Source organism: Triturus cristatus, chromosome 8 (genome assembly GCF_964204655.1).
Source record: "Triturus cristatus chromosome 8, aTriCri1.1, whole genome shotgun sequence".
Taxonomy (NCBI): domain Eukaryota; kingdom Metazoa; phylum Chordata; class Amphibia; order Caudata; family Salamandridae; genus Triturus; species Triturus cristatus.
The window spans coordinates 1,461,583,983-1,461,599,891 of record NC_140591.1 but is presented as its reverse complement, the minus strand read 5'-3'; the positions used below and the strand labels follow the sequence as shown (position 1 = coordinate 1,461,599,891).

At 44.3% G+C, this 15,909-nt stretch overlaps 1 protein-coding gene across 1 annotated transcript in view; it reads right to left on the bottom strand.

The window, feature by feature from the left end:
• THAP12 (THAP domain containing 12) overlaps window positions 1-15,909 on the bottom strand; it is a 139,026-nt gene that overhangs the window by 31,756 nt on the left and 91,361 nt on the right. The window lies entirely within an intron of this gene.

Genomic DNA, 15,909 nt, shown 5'->3' with positions numbered 1-15,909 from the left:
ATATTCTCTGTTTGCAAATAACGTAGAATAGAAATATTCTGTCTAGTCTTTGCAAGCAGTGAAAAGATAGGTAGTCCAGACTTTTGTCCCCGTTGTAACCCGTCATGCCTATCTTCTCCCCACTGATTGATAGTTGGTTCCGCCCGGACCGCTTATTAGAGGTAGCTCGTCCGGCCCCACCGGAGGGCACCCCTAATAAAGAGGACACATATATAAAATACGGACTAGCCGCTGTACCTTCCTAGCAAACTATGGCATAAAAATCGCTATAGAAAAACAAAAGGAATCGAGCAAAACCAGTAGGCCACTGATGGGATCCTTTTGACCCTGCAAAAATAAGAGAACACTAGGAAAATAGCCCTTCGTGAAAAAGAGGAAACTAGAGAAAGGAGCCAAGCTCACGGTCGAGATGGCCACGAGGTAGCTCGGCCCCGCCGCTCTCGCTGCCTAAGCATGTCTGCCCTACCACCCTCCACGTCCAATAAAAACGACAAAACCCTACACAAATGGAAGTCTGCTGATACCCACCATCGGCGTCGCCGAACTGGGCTAGATCGCGCACAATTGGGCTATGTCTTTTTCTGGTTATGCAGTAACATCCTTGTGCTCGTTGCCAGATTACAAATATGTACAACACTCCAACAAAGTAGTATGACTAAAACGCTTTAATAAACTTGTAGGTATAGGCAACGCTCCAACAGGGTAAACACGTTAAAACACTCTTTTAAACAACTATTTACATGGCAGCCTGCTGCAACATCCATCCCAAAGCATTCACCATCCGCGTGACACAGTGCCCGCCCCTCCTTCTTCGAAGTAGCAACATTGCTGTCTTTTAGTCGGCTTTGGGCTATAAAAAAGGCCTACAAAATCCATCCGCCTGTGAGGCGGCATCAGTGGCGGACCGTTGTGCGAAGAGGCCGGAGGCAACACGATGCGCCGAGACCCGGACGGCATCGAGGTGGTGTCCAACAAGTTGTTGTGCTGGCCTGGCCGTCCTACAATGCAGCGCCAAAAGACGGCGTGGGGTGCCCTGGGGGGAGGCGACGCGAACGGGCCTCCCCCGCCTCCCCAGGTGGAGGCTCACCAGTAGCAGTAGGGCACCCCTTAACGCTTCCCTCACCGGCCAGCTGCAGCAGGGCAGCCATTAACGTTTCACCTGCCGGACGACCACCCAGGCGGAAGTTCCTTTCTGCACCAAGTTTTCCATTGGTGTTCCACCCAAGAAGTGGGCTCGCGCAGTTGGTTGGCCGGGGGACCCACTCCGGTGGCTGTGGTGGAGAACTGCTGCTGCCACACAACTCTCAAAAATGGCAGCCGGCTCTTCGGATTCAGGCCTGGTCCACTAAGATGGCTCTGGGCTACCTTGGAACTCGGAAGCTTGCCTGCTCGGGCGTGGACCACGCCCTTGAAGACGTCCTCTCAGCTTTGCAGATTCTACGGGAGTCATTGGCCCTCGACTCCCGCGGACTTCCGGTGGGGGCAACCGCCACTATTGCTCGATCATTCCACATTAACTTGCCTTTGCCCCGGGCGGCAGCCACCCTGTCCCCGTTTGGTGCCGTGAGAGAGACTGATTCAGGGCATCGGCGGAGAGACACGCCTGCTGTCTCGCTCTCCAAAAGGACCACGGCGTTGCTGCGAGATGGTGGTGCCCTCATGCTGACGCCAGCTTCTGTTTGAATTACCAGAAGACACTGTAGTCTACCAACCTGAATCAGTTCTGGTGGAACCTCAGCATGATCCGGTAGGAAACAACTTTGCTTTCCCCACCTTAGAGTCACGATTCATGCTGTCTGTTCTCTCTGTTGGCGTTAATGAAGATTTGTTTGACTGCCGAAAGGGATTCTGGTCCGACCGTTAGTTAGTGGAAACATTTAGACTGTACCCTGGACCCACCCGACCTCGCCCCAAAATGGCGCCGATGTAGGAGGGGCCTACACTTCCTTATGGCATTCCAGGTTACTTGGCATTGAGGTTAAGGGATATGTATACGGTCTCTTTTTCTTTTTTTTTTGCAGATGGCGGGCGGGGAACGAGGAGGGTACTGAATGGGCATGCGAACAACCTTATTGATGCTGGTCTTCTCATTATTGATTATTTTTATTTTACGTTAAGGTAGTGTTGCTCATGATACTCGACGCCTCTTGCACCGTGGCCGGCCTATACGGTTGTAGGCCCGTATTTGTATATTGACATTTTCACAATAAAGGGTTTTCGAAGGAATTATGGAATCAGCGTCATAACAATCGCCTAGGCTGGTAAGGTTTTGAATAACGGCTGTCATTCCCAAACAATAGAAGACAGATAATGCAGACCCTTTTCCTGAATTTTGGATCAGTAAAAATTTGTATCCATCACACCTGTCTTTTTCCAGAGTTGTTAGAAAATGGTTGACTGTAACTTAAGGTATCTGCCGAATGTAAGGTATGGTATTTTGTCCCATAATTTACGACTAATTGAGAAACAAATGCACGAAGAGGGAACTCGAATTTAGGGACAAATAAAATAAAGCATTTTTGGTATGATAGAAAGGAAGGGTATAGTACAATGCGAAAAGGATAGTCAAGATCTGTGGTATTATACGTTCCTGCAGCTAGTCTGGTACGTGGTAAGTAGAACTTTTCCGTGTTTATGCGTGCTGATGTGCTTTGAATGCTGCCCCCCCCCCCTTCTTTTCTTCTCTGTAGGTTACATCGGAGTTCCGACTGAAGAATGGAGTGGACATGGACCGCACCGTGCTCCATGTAGGGAAAGACATAGACAAGCGCTGTGAGATGGTGCGTGGAGTGCAGACCATCACTGAGAACGTGAAAAACTGTATGGTATGACTGTGCGTACATGCCCTGATTGTACGGTATGAATGTGTATGTATTGCGTATGCCTGGGTCACTGGAGAGAACGTCTTTGTATGACTGAAATGCTTGCCTATCGATCAAGGAGATGGGAAAATAAACCCGAATATGGTAACTCCCCGTTTGAAGAAACGACTCTCCTTCTCCCGGAAGCTAGTAAATTGGAGGGTGACTTAGGCCAGAAACTCGAAGGATCATTTCAGTACGACGAACGCGACTCCAACCGATGACCCAAAATGTACCACCAGTGAGTCGATTTTTGTGCTGACTAACTAAGAGAAGTTAAGAATACCGCAGGTCGGGGTTCATCCGAAACCCCCCCTCAGCCCAGAAGTTAGGGATACTGGCATGTTTTAGATTCACCACTTCTTCTTCCATCCACTTAGAAAATAAGAGTTGTACCATTGAACGTCCGACCGATACTCCTCCTCTGCCTCAGTTTGGATCACCGCCTGCCCAGGGGTCGGAAGGCTCCACCGTGAGTATAAACACGACTGGACTGATGTCCGGTCGGAAAAAGAGGAGTAAGTAGTTTTCAAAAATGAGGCCTCCAACAAAATTGCCCAGAAAGGGAGGGGAGTAAAAGGTCCGACCACCCCCCTCCCCCCCAAAAATGAATTACGGAAAATACTGAAAATACGCAGCACGCATAGAAAAAAGGATAGGAAAGGAAAGGTCCCCTTACCCAATATAGCTCTGTGTCTTCGTCTTAGGTTTCTGTGCTTGATGTATGTACTGTTACACCCTATCCAGTATTTGTGTGTACGTGAACGTTGAATTTATGTTTTCCCCCAGCTTGTGTTTTTTTTATACGTAAAAGTGACCCGTGCTGCCCTATGTTGTGTGTACACCAAGTAACCTATTACCGTACACGTTTCTCTCTCTCTCGTTTTATGTCATACGTGTACCAAATAGCCTACTTGATGCGCATATCTCTCTCTCTCTCTCTCTCTCTCTCTCTCTCTCTCTCTCTCTCTCTCTCTCTCTCTCTCTCTCTCTCTCTCTCTCTCTCTCTCTCTCTCTCTCTCTCTCTCCCTCTCCCTCTCTCTCTCTCTCTCCCTCTCTCCCTCTCTCCCTCTCTCCCTCCCTCCCGTCCCTGGATATTTTAAGCAATACAGCTGATGACCTTGTTTTTAAAGATACATCGCCTAAACTGATAAAGGTTAACTATTGTCTCCAGCAAGAAAAATGTTTAGTTTGTGTTCCTCCCCGAAACAGATATTTGTGAGCCCATGACAGTAGCACCTCGCACTTTTTCCATAAACTTAGCAGTCCCTGGGGAAAAGTATGAATCAACAGGGCTTGTGTTAGAAAGACGAGTCTCTACCGGAGAAGCTGGTTCAAATTTTGATAGACCAGGAAGTTGATAGATGTCAGACTCCTTGCCATGTCTATAAGGTACAGGAATCAACACCTAGCAGACCTGATGATGGAAATTTGCAGGAACACTCGCAAACCCGCACCACAGCAATGATTAATGAGTTAGTAGCATACACCTACATAAGAGTTAATAGACATCCACGATAGAGTGACCGATAAACGTTTCGCCGACTACTTGGGGTCGGGAGAGAGAATTAAGTGTGTAAACGTCTTCCCTACCAGTTCTCTAAGATTTTTATTTCGTGTACGCATTCAAAGATAACGTGCGGTCATCGGAGGAGAGGGGTCGGACGTGACGCACAGCCTGGCTGCGGATCATGGAACATCTATGGCCTCGACCAAGGGGGAGCCACGGAGCAAAAAGATGCGGGACGAGGCACCATTCTCAGCATGGAAAGCGATAGAAAGAAGGGCTATACCGAAGCCACCGCTCACTGATCAGCTCGTGCCTGTAGTCCCAGCCCGTCGAGCCCGATTGATGGGCTCAGTGCTAAAAGATTCTGCTCTCCTTGGTCCGCTTTTTGATCCGTTCCCACTCCACCCCCTCTTCCCTCGGCCTCCCAAAAGCACGCCCCTATTCCCCCCCTCTTTTCCATATGGGATTTTGAACCTGACTTGACAAAGAAGAACGAAATGCGGGTACCCCGCCTCAAGGTACCTATGATAAGATCAGTTAGGGAACAGGACAAAACAGGACTGTGATCCGAGAGCAAAGAATGGTCACACCCTGCAACGTGAAAACATGGATTTGAGCTGGACCTTAGCTCCACCGCCGGTGCTCAACAGTGCCAACGAAAGAAGAAGAACAATGAGAGCTTACCAGTGATGGCTCGCTATAATAGGACACTGGAAAGAAGAACTCCCTTCCCTGACTGTAACTCATGTTGAGTTGAATTCCTCTCCCAACCGCGTTCGTATTGACTATCTTCCAATCGAGTTTTCATGATATTACATCGGTCACTTCCAACTGTACACTGATAGTTAAGAAACATTAACTTTGTATAATAACAATTGTATAACATCAGCCGTGCACATGACTATGCTGTCTAGTTTGATCCACACGAAGTCTAGGCCTTAAGTAATGCACGTGATATTCCTTGTTTTGCAAGAACATTTTTGCGGTATCCTGTTTGTGTTCAAGCGAGCTTCCCTCCTCCTATCTCCGGTTCTGACATATGTCGCAGCTGATGTAATTTTGTATGCACCACCTCCTCGCCTATCACATCAACTACATGAAATTATGTACAATTGTGCCAGATCATTCCTGTCTGTCCTAAAAGACTCTGAACTTTGAAGCAGAACGAATGAAAGCCCTGTATGATGTAGAAGTACATGGTATTATGGGGATAGATCCGAACTAAACAAGCTGGCGAGATATGTTAAAAGGGAGGACTGTGGAAATTTAGTTCGTAACTGAACATTATCTGCGCCATCTTGTCTCTCTCCAGCGCCGCACGCAGAAACACACGGCGGCCATTTTTTTTTACACCATGGCCCCTCTCCCCGCTCATTGCCGATCGCCAGCGCGTCCCTCTGGTGCTGCGAACATCCCCCCGCGCGCTGGCCACCCCCGCTCTCTCATACATGGGCCATAAACCCCCTCCTTCTGCGTGACCCTGCCATGGAACCACATCCCGCGCCTGACCAACACCTCCTTTCATCCCATACATGGTCATACATCCTTTTGATAACCCCCTTCCTCTGCGCCCGATTGTCCGAACCGATCCCAGGCCATCACCTAACCCTGCGGATGCAGTTTATTGCCCCTACTGTAAGGGAGACACCCCACATCAAAGGGATTACAGTAGATCCACACCCCACCCCCTGAGACCCGACCAGTCGCACACACCCCCAGGAATTGGCGGAATGTCCAGCTGTGTGATAGCCATCTCCTACTATGGGTGGGGTGGGGACTTCTACTGTAGATATGTGTGGGAACAAGCTTGAAGTGGGGATTCCAAGGATGTCTTTCCGTACATCAAAGTCTCAACAAGAATGTATCACATGTAATAAAGCAATAAACCTGTGTATAAGAGGCCAGGCCTCAGAGATGTGGGGAGAGCACCTCGAGAAGATTCCCTGTTGGTCTGATCTGATGTGTTCTCCTCCGGAGAGAATAAAACTTTGTTTCCTGCCTTCCAGTCTCCAGCGCCTGCCTCTTTTGTTGGTTAATCATCGAATGGTATAAGAGGCGATTACCGCCGGGCAATACTTAAGGTTATGTTGTTCGCTGATTGCCCATCCTGCCTTTTTTTTACATCACCACCCCTCCTACTTGCAATAACTGCATCAATGACAAAGTACTTAAGACCAGAATTGTCACTGTGGTGTTTTTCCTTGAAATACCTGGCCACAGGATAGGTATTGTCGTGGTTGGCTATGGCTCGAAGATGCTGTAAAATACGTTTGTGTACAGCTAATTTTGTACTGCCCACGTACTTAGGACCACATGGACATATCAATACATATACAGCGAATTCGGTTTTGCAAGTGAGTACTTTGTTAATCTGATGCTCTTTACTTCTAAAGGCATCTTTATACGTTTTAACATTGATACCATGTGTGCAAGATTTGCATGTATTGCATTTGTAGAAGCCACTGTTGGTCTGAAGCCAAGATGTTTTCTCTATGACTTCAGGACTGGTATTTACCAAGCGGTCTTTCATAGAAGGTGCTCTACTAAAAGTCAGTGACACTTTACGGGGTAATGTCGGGCCTATCACAGGGTCATTTAAGACCGTGGACCAATTTCGATTGATAATTCTACGTATGTCAGCATGTTGTCTGTTATAGCCCGTGATGATTCTGAAGGGGCTAGGTTGCATACTCATTTGTTTCACTTCAATTGGAGTGTTCACAATATGAGTCTCTTCGGCCTGTCTATATGTGCTGAGCAGTTCCTGCCTGCTTGATTTCATCGATTTAGCTATGGCATTTTCTATGGCTTTTTTTGTATAGCCCCTCTCAAGGAACCTGATCTTACTTTCCTGTTGTGCCATTTTCAGATCCTGTTCATTACTGCACACCCTTCTGAGACGAAGCATCTCTCCATATGGAATGCTCGCTATTAGATGGGCCGGGTGTGCACTGCCGGCACGTAGTATTGTGTTTCCAGAAGTACTCTTTCTGTATAGTCTGATTTCAATTTTATTTTTATTAACGTATACCTCATTATCTAAAAATGGTACTGATAGCTGGCTCATAGTCACTGTAAATCGTAAGTTAACCTCATTAGTATTGATGTCAGTTACAAAGGCCTCAGCTTGATCCCTAGAGCCCCTCCACACCACAAAAAGGTCGTCAATATATCGCAACCATATTACAATTTTCTCCTCCCATATGGTTTTGAAGCGGACTCTGAGGACCAGTTCTTCCCAGCAGACCATATGCAAACAGGCATAGCTTGGGGGAAAACTGGCCCCCATTGCCACGCCTTGCAGCCAACGATATAGCAAGCTGTTGTAAATAAAAATGTTATTGTTCAAACAATGTTCCAACATTTGCATTAGCATTTCACTGTGACCTTCGTACTGATCCAATCTTCGTGATAGGTAATATTGTGTTGCCATCAAACCGTCCTCGTGTTTTATACTCGTGTAGAGCGCAGTGACATCCAATGCCACCATCCAGTAGTCCTTTTCCCAAGTTACTTGTTGTATCTTCTGTAGAAAGTCTCCTGTGTCTTGCACAAATGAATCCAAAGCTTTCACATGGGATTGTAAAAAATAATCAATGTACACAGAAGTTCTTTCTAGCATCCCCCCTCTGGCCGATATGATCGGCCTACCTGGTGGTGTGTCCTTGTTTTTATGTACTTTGGGGATAAAGTATAGGGAGGGTGTTACTGGATGATCATTCTTTAGGTATTGGTACTCATTTTCTGACAGCATTTTTCTGCCTCGCCACTTGGCCAATTTCAGATGGTATTCTTTGTGTGCCATTTTCATCGTTGCCAAATTTATGCGCTCATAACATTGCCTATCATTAAGTTGTAAATAGGCCTCTTTGTCATAATTAGAACGGGTGAGTAGCACAATATTTACACCCTTGTCACTTGCCCTGATAACAATATCCTTCTCTTTACTTAGTTTAGTCACTAATGCCTCGAATTGTTGAGATTGTCTGTTGTATTTCCACTTTTGATTTTGAATCCTTCGTTGAAATGGTTTCAATTGGTTGGATACATTTTCATGGAAGACATCTACTGTGTCCCGAGGCATTATTGGGTTGAAGGTTGATGTTGGTTTGAATGGAGTACTTGGAGCTGTTTGTACAATATTTTGCGCTCCCTCCGCTGTATTCGTATCTTGTCTCTGTGTTGACTCGTATCCTACCCCTTCAGTTTCCCAGAGTTCAAATAGCACTTGGGACACCGGCGTTCCCAGTTCATCAAAGGTCTCTGTGTTGTCAGAATTGGTATTCTTTTTTGCATTTAGCATAAAGTATTTTCGCAACTTGAGCTTTCTCACAGCTTTATATATATCAAGTCTAGTTGTTACATAATCAAAGTTATTATGTGGTGCGAAGGATAGGTCCAGTTTTAATATTTCTTCCTCCTCTGCAGTGAGTGTAAATGCAATAAAGTTAATGATGGTTTGATTTGTATATTGTCTTATTACTGTTTGTTGGGCGCCCATTGACCCCTGTTCCTCTTTTTGTTCTGAAATGATGTGCCTCTTCCTCGCCCTGCACCTCTGCAGCCGCTTGCAATTTGTGTATTTTCGTTGTAGTTCTTTTGTATTCTGGGGCGAAGCGTTTGCATTCTTTCGTGGCACAAAAAAAAATTTCTTCAATTTTACAAGCACAATTTTACCAATAGTTTAACGGACGTTTGTTGCGGTTTCCTGATATATGTGAAACCACAATCGTCCTGCACAAATTCTCTCCTCCCCTGAATACCTGTATTCTGTGAAGCCCTGGAAGTCGGGAGTCTCCTCTGTGTATCTTGCGTCCTCCGACTGAGTCGAGTTGATCTCGTTTCCTTTGGCGGCGTCTCACAAGTAAACAAGTAGTAGGTATTAACTGTATATATCGATGATACTACAAAATGGCGCTCATGTATGCGCTTATGCGCTTGTCCCTTTTTGATTGTGATGCACTAATGAAATGGTTTTTAAACATGGCCTCTTCCGGTGTGTCAGTAACACCGAGGAAGGCAGTTCGCCGAAACGCGTGTGTTGCTTGCTGCTGAATAAAGTTTTTCAAGCGCCCCCGCGAGTGCTGATTTTCTTTGCAACAGAAGAAAATAAGAGCTTGAATAAAATTGCGGAGTCTACGGCCGCATACAAGAACCCGCCCGAGAGTGCTCGACATGAAGGTGGAGTTTGAGCGTGATATATATATATATATATGGCTGCTATTTTGCTTGTACTGCTAGATGTGGTGCAGTAGTCCTATGTCTTGTTTATGTGACGTGTGCACCTTTGATATATACTTTGGAAAACAAACAAAAAAGGAGCGGCTGCTCCGAAACGCGTCGGGCAATTTTGCCGTAACTTAATCAATTACTTTATCACGCTTATGGATTTGGGCTCGGTCATTCTTGGTAAGAGAAAATTCTGAGAAGTCGAATATATATATATATATATATATATATATATATATATATATATATATATATATATATATATATATATTCACTTAAAAAACCATAGGTTTCACACATGTTATAGTTAGCTGGACATTTCACTCGTAATAAAACCAATGAAATTCCCCCGTTATAGTTACTGCAGGCAACCATAACTCACGCGACCGCAATCCTCTGCTGATGACGTCAGATATTACATCACTGTATTTAGACACTTATTTACCCATGTCTTCTTCCATTAATCTTTAGCTATACATATATTACAAATATTTATTTTTCATAAAGACTCATATGTCATCAGTGATGTAATATCTGACGTCATCAGCAGAGGATTGCGGTCGCGTGAGTTATAGTTGCCTGCAGTAACTATAACGGGGGAATTTCATTGGTTTTTTACGAGTGAAATGTCCAGCTAACTATAACATGTGTGAAACCTATGGTTTTTTAAGTGAATTTGCAAGGTTTTTTAAATGCTAATTCGTAACTATAACTTGTGTGAAACCTATGGTTTTTTCAGTGAATTTGTACGTTTTTTAAATGCTAAGTTATGTATTTATAATTTTTTTTTTTCAGGTTTATCACCGTGCGCGCACCGTGAATTTTTTTATTTTTTTTTATAAATCGCGAGGTGCGCGCACCCTGCGCGCACGGTGCGCTTCTCGCACCGTGCGCGCGCTGTGGGCGCTGCAGGGTGCACGCAGCTCGCGATTTTTAAACAAACAAAACATATTGTTTTTTTCTCCCTTGGGGGTCCTTCTGTGACCCCCTGACCAAGGCTAGAGGGTCAGGAACTGTCCTCTCTGCCCCCTTTTCACGTTCTCCACCTTTTTTTTTCACCCCCTCAGAGTGCGAGAGACAAAATGGCGGCCGACACTTCCTGCTTTCGACCGATTCGAATGTTTACCCACATCTAACAACCAATCAGAATTGCGCTCGCGCACAGCAGGGTGCGCGCAGTGTGCGCGCACGGTGCGCGCGTATAGATATTGATATGCTTTTAAATGCTATTTTCTCAGGAAATACTGAACAGATTTACACCAGACCTGCAAAAGGCACTTCCTTGACCTTATGGCTACCTCTCTGCCAAATTTCAAGTAATTCTGTTCAGCCGTTCGAGCTGTAGCTGTGTCTAAAGGTCCTATGGAAAAATGCATGGGGAAAACGCGTTTTGGGACCCCCCTTTTTTCTCGGCCACCGCTTGACGAATCACCACGAGACTTTCAGGGTAGGAGCTGAGCGGAGCGCCCCATTAGTTTTGAAAATTTGGCGAGGATTCGTCAATCGGCGCCAAAGTTATTCAAAATAGAATTTTGAGATTTCCTATGGAAACTAGGTTGTAACTATAACTGATTATATATATATTCACTGAAAAAACCATAGGTTTCAGACATGTTATAGTTAGCGGAAATTTTACTGATAAAAAACCAATGAAATTCCCCCGTTATAGTTAGTGCAGGCAACTATAACTCACGCGACCGCAATCCTCTGCTGATGCTAATACTGTATTTAGACACTTATTTGCCCATGTCTTCTTCCATAAATTTTTAGCTATACATATATTAGAAATATTTTTTTTTCATAAAGACACATATGTCATCAGCAGAAGATTGCGGTCGCGTGAGTTATAGTTGCCTGCACTAACTATAACGGGGGAATTTCATTGGTTTTTTATCAGTAAAATTTCCGCTAACTATAACATGTCTGAAACCTATGGTTTTTTCAGTGAATTTGCAAAGTTTTTTAAATGCTAATTCCTAACTATAACGTGTGTGAAACCTATGGTTTTTTCAGTGAATTTGTACGATTTTTTAAATGCTAAGTTACTTTACGCCATTCGTGGCGTGCACGCCCACTTAACGCAGTTCGTTCCGTGCGCGCACTGTGCGCTTTGCGCACCGTGCGCGCACGGTGAGCACGCGGTGCGCTTCGCGCACCGCGCGCCCACTTTACGCAGTTAGTGCCGTACACGCATGCCCACGTTACGCACCGTGCGCACATGGAGGACATATTATGCGCTTCCTTGTGATAGGTAATCTGTTAAATTTAATTTGTAAGTGATGACAATAATATGCCATGCACAGAGAGTGTTTTTTTTTTTTAATTAAAATTTTTAGCGTAAGCGCACCGTACGCGTACGGTAAGCGTAATCGGCGAAATTTTCAAAAAATAAAAATTTGCCGTTTTTGGCCTTTGAGGACTCAACTAACATGGCTATGTGCATGGGCGCTGTCTAAACAGCCCCTTTATATGTTTTTTGCCTTTGTTTACAGCCCCCCCCTCAGAGTGCGAGAGAGAAAATGGCGGCCGCCGCTTCCTGGTTTCGACCGATTCGAATGTTTACTTAGATGTAACAGCCAATCAGAATCGCGCTCGCGCACGCCACCGTACGCGTACGGTAAGCTTACGGTAAGCGTACCGTAAGCTGGCTCAGATATATATATTGATTTAAAGGCTATTTTCTCAGAATCTACTGAACAGATTTACACCAAACCTACAAAAGGCACTTCCTTGACCTGAGGACTACCTCTCTGCCAAATTTCTAGTAATTCTGTTCAGCCGTTCGGGCTGTAGCCCTGTCTAAAGGTCCTATGGAAAAATGCATGGGAAAAACGCGTTTTGGGACCCCCCTTTTATCTCAGCCCCCGCTTGACGAATCCCCCCGAGACTTTCAGGGTAGGAGCGGAGCGTAGCGCCCCACCTATTTTGAGAAATTCGCGAGGATTCGTCGACCGGCGCCAAAGTTATTCAAAATAGAATGTTGCGGATTTCCTATGGAAACAGGGTCCTAACTATAACTACCTACTGGTGACCGCCAGTAGGTAATATATATATATATATATATATATATATATATATATATATATATATTCACTTAAAAAACCATAGGTTTCACACACGTTATAGTTAGGAATTAGCATTTAAAAAACCTTGCAAATTCACTTAAAAAACCATAGGTTTCACACATGTTATAGTTAGCTGGACATTTCCCTCGTAAAAAACCAATGAAATTCCGTTATAGTTAGTGCAGGCAACTATAACTCACGCGACCGCAATCCTCTGCTGATGACGTCAGATATTACATCACTGATTACATATGTGTCTTTCTGAAAAATAAATATTTGTAATATATGTATAGCTAAAGATTAATGGAAGAAGACATGGGTAAATAGGTGTCTAAATACAGTGATGTAATATCTGACGTCATCAGCAGAGGATTGCTGTCGCGTGAGTTATAGTTGCCTGCACTAACTATAACGGGGGAATTTCATTGGTTTTTTACGAGGGAAATGTCCAGCTAACTAGAACATGTGTGAAACCTATGGTTTTTTAAGTGAATTTGCAAGGTTTTTTAGATCCTAATTCCTAACTATAACGTGTGTGAAACCTATGGTTTTTTAAGTGAATATATATATATATATATATATGCAGCAATTAGTAACAAAGTGTTGTGAAATCAGACCTACCTGAGCATTAGCGTTTTGTAAGGTTTCTTCTATGTTCATGCACCACGTGGTGTCAACACTCCATTCACTGCAATGCATTTAAAAATGATGACGTATGTGTTTCAATCTGACTTGTGAGCAAGGGCTTCTGAAGCCCGAAACGCGTCGGGTTCGAGGTTCAGACAAATAAAAACTCCATATGACCTCATTTCGTTGGGTTCGCGTCTCTGTTCGCCATTTGTGTGGAGGTGCAGGGAAATTATCGTCTTTCTACATTAAGTTACGGAAGCCGGTTTTCTTCCGCAAGTGAACCCACTCCCTTTCAAGTTTGGCTGCCGTGGTGAAACCGAAGAGGAAGTGCACAGTTCGAGAAAGGAGCTTGAAACGGCAGCCCCTGGTACCACTAAGCCAGTCATCTTACCAGCCGGAAGGAGGATTGACCCGATAGCCAAGCAAACAACGGACTAACGGTCGGAAGAAGATCCAAGGCGGGGAGTGGTGATTGTCTCGGTGGAAAGGTACCGGCGGGGAGGAGAAAGAGGTGTGTCAGTGGTTACAAGTTTGGTAACACACAGAGACGGAGATTGCTACTAACTAATAGAACCTCGACATGTCAGCGGAGACTGTACCGGAGAGAGAAGCAGCGGCAGAAGAGCTGTTTAGCAGTACACCTAAGACGAATACCACTATCGTATCGTCTGCTGATAGCAACACAGCAAAAGAAGGGGACCTGAAGGTTCTTTTAAAAAGATTGGAAAAATGCATGAAAGCAGAAATTACGAAGTGGTGGGAACAGAAATCCCTGTCTAAATACATTGAAGCAGGAAGAGTCCCGAGGGGTCTAAGAATTCTGTTGGCACCTAGTGACGAATGCCCTAATCCAAACATGCTAAGGGAATGGGGCGAAAGTAACTTACAGGCATCAGCAAACTTGGTAAGAATATTGGTAAAATATGCGGATATCGACAGAGAAGCACTTATGCGGGAGATCAAGCAGATTAATGAGAGCCTAAGCAAAATGGAACCGAATGATCTTATTACCAAAACAAGGGCAGAAATAAAAGAACGTTTAAAAAAACAGGATGAAAAAATAAAGGCGCGCAAAGCTTTCAAATTCGCCAGAGATAAAGCGGATTATGAACATGGTCGCATATACACTTTCGCACGTAAATATGAAACAGCAAAGCGTAATAAGACCAATAATAAAGGAAAGAAGTTGCAAGAACAAAGCTCCAGCACCAATTCCAACTTCGCCACCAATTAACAAACAACAATATCGGATACAGATTCACTAACAAGCGAGAATTCATCCGAAAGGGGAAGTAATATGGAAGATGACGCGCAAAATAGAGTGCTGGACTTAGGAGAAGAGGTGGATTTTTAAGCATTAGACCGCCATCAAACGCTACGACCGAGACAGCAAATGAGGAGAGAAGACGAAAAAGAAACAACATACGAAGGAGGGAAAGGCGGAAAAACTACAAAAAACATAAAAAAGCCGAAAAAAACCTACTGGCGCAAAAAATAAATGTGGATGACAACACCATCATCAATTTGTCCACCATCACTCTCACGCAAGCAGAAAAGCAACTACTAGCGCTAGGACTCTCATTTTGCCCGATTAGTGACTTCAATTACACCCGCACGAGGATTGACATATTCGGTTTCATACGAAAACTTAAACTGAAAAAGTTCTTTGCCATTAAGGAAGGTTTGAAAGACATTCAAACAGAGGGCAATGTCAACAGAGGAAACAAGGAACTACAAGCAAAAGATGTTCCAGCTCTCCTAACCTTACATCATCTTTTTGATAATAGGTCCAATGAAACACAGGAAGACATTGATATTTTGAATACGCAAGATCGTTTAGCCGCCGCTGCAATCAAACAAAGCGGAGCAGGCATAAGCCCTTTCAAACCAAAATCACGGTTTATCCCCATGGTGCCTAAAGATGCCATCGACATTTTCCATGAGGTGGTTGTTGAGGATATTAAACAACTACACTATCAAACCAAACATAAAAAACGTCGTAGGAGTAATCAGGAGTCAAAATACTTTCAACTTATGAAAAAACTCGAGTCTAACCATGAAATCTTGGTAACGAAATCAGACAAAGGGGGCAATGTTGTAATCTGGCCTCAAAAGGATTACAAAATGGAAGCACAAAGACACCTTGATGACAAATCTGGTTATGAAAAAGTAGATCACAGAACATATAATGTAGCCAAGAATGGTTTGAAAAGTAAGCTGCTACAATGGAAGAGAGATGGGTGCATCTCTTCTGAAGAATTTTATTTCTTATTTGTGGAGCACCCAATCTTACCAAGGCTATATTTTATTCCTAAAGTCCACAAACTAACCACTCCAGTGCCAGGAAGACCAATAATAGCAGCCATTGGCAGCATGGGTGAACACATTACACAGTATGTGGACTTCTTTTTACAAGATTTGGTCAAGGAACTCCCGACGTATATCAAAGACACCGGAGATTTATTAAACAAATTGACTAGCGTACAATGGACAGATGATTTACTGCTCATTTCGTTAGACATTGAATCGCTATATACTAGTATCGAACACAAAACAGGGCTAAATGCTTTGTCCCATTTTCTGGGTACTAGACCGTTAGAACTGTATAATCACA